We start from the raw sequence: 1,686 nt of genomic DNA, 5'->3' as shown, positions 1-1,686 counted from the left end.
TGACAACTGTTATAAATATCACCATGTTTTGAGAACACAGGGGATTAGCTCAGTTTTTGTCGCTTGTTTTATGAATTGCAGCAGCTGCAGTGCGCCACAATAAAGGTASAATAAAGCTGATAAACAGGTGAAGAACCGAACAGAACAACTTCTGACTGTTCGCAAAGCCAAACATCCAATAAAAGTTCCACCAAGCCTCTACTAAGGCACTGGGGTCATGATTCTTGACACAGGCAAAACAAGGTTCAATGTCCAAACTTATTGATTGTTCTTGGTGATTTATTTTCCTCTTTCACCAAACAATTACAGAGATTAAACTTTCATTTGTTCTCATGCTACCACTCTTAAAAACCATCGGCCCCAAACCCAAATGCCTGCTGGTCCTTCACCAGGCCCCTGCACTTATCTATGTGGACTGACACCCACATTACTTCCTGTCTAAATTTAGAAAATAAATAAGAAAATAATAAAACAAAAAAATAAAATCAATTATCAACCTACAAATAAACTCTGTAAATAATACAAAAAATAAAAATTTAAGAATAAAGTAACAAAATTAAAATGGATAAAGAAAAAATAGCTCCAGCAACTTTTATTCTGCCTTTTCTCGCTGTGTCGCTTTACGCGGACCCGTTGCCATGGCAACCGACAGACAACAGTTCAAAGAGCACATAGAGCAGAGATTACCGATCAGGGGAATCAACACCAAAAAACAAACATTTCCCACACAAAAAAGTAGCAAAAACACTAAAACAGAACATCCAGTCTGTTGCATTATGCTGTCAGGCTTAATGTCTATATTATGATTATTAATAAGTTTTAGCCTGAGCACAGCGGCGGTTGATTAGCTGATTTAAACAGCTGCTCTACTGATGACGTGGTGGGCGGGTTGACCTGTTTTAGCGCTAACGGAACCAAAACACACCGAACTGCGCAGCACATGCTAAGGTTATCAAAGTCAGTAGCAGGCTAATAACAGTTAGGCTAGTATAACTGACCCACTGCTCACTTGTTCAATCTTTTCTTTAAATTAAAACGTTTTCCTCACCTGTTAAATCTGAAGCCCTTATTACCATTATCTATGGTTGAATTAACTACTAAACATTGCATCCGTTGTTCTGATTCTTTGCGTGATTGTAGTATTTTCCTGACCATCGATATTTCTGACTCAATGGACAGCAATGACGCATGTGTGACTTACGATAAATCACATAATGTCCAGACATTATGTGATTTTATATATATATATATATAAGGTGCGTGTGTGAGAACTTGACGGCGCCAAACACTTAAAGTCGCATGTATCTGGGAGCATCCGTGGTTAATATACGCTACATTGGCTTTAAACTGGAACAGAACTGATTCCAATTCATCTAAGAAGAAAATTAAGAATTTTGTTTCTGAAAAACGTGAATAACAACATAGTTCAAAAACGTATTAAATAGCTGCTGCTGATCCAGAACGCTGCTGCTGGTCTTCTCACTAAAACCAGAAAGTTAGACTTTAAAGATTTTACAGCCATCTGTGTGTGTAATTCAGTCTCAGTGTAAATCCAGTCGTCAAAATAATGGCAGCTGTATAAAAAATCCACATCATCTATTTATTTACTCCTTTGAGTTCCCCCAAGGAAATGATACACTGAAGCAAGTGGTTGTGTTGTGACAAAATAATTTTTTAAAAAACAGG

The sequence above is a fragment of the Poecilia reticulata genome, linkage group LG11 (genome assembly GCF_000633615.1).
Source record: "Poecilia reticulata strain Guanapo linkage group LG11, Guppy_female_1.0+MT, whole genome shotgun sequence".
In the NCBI taxonomy this organism is placed as follows: domain Eukaryota; kingdom Metazoa; phylum Chordata; class Actinopteri; order Cyprinodontiformes; family Poeciliidae; genus Poecilia; species Poecilia reticulata.
The sequence above is the reverse complement of the archived record's forward strand: the minus strand, read 5'-3'. Positions refer to the sequence as shown.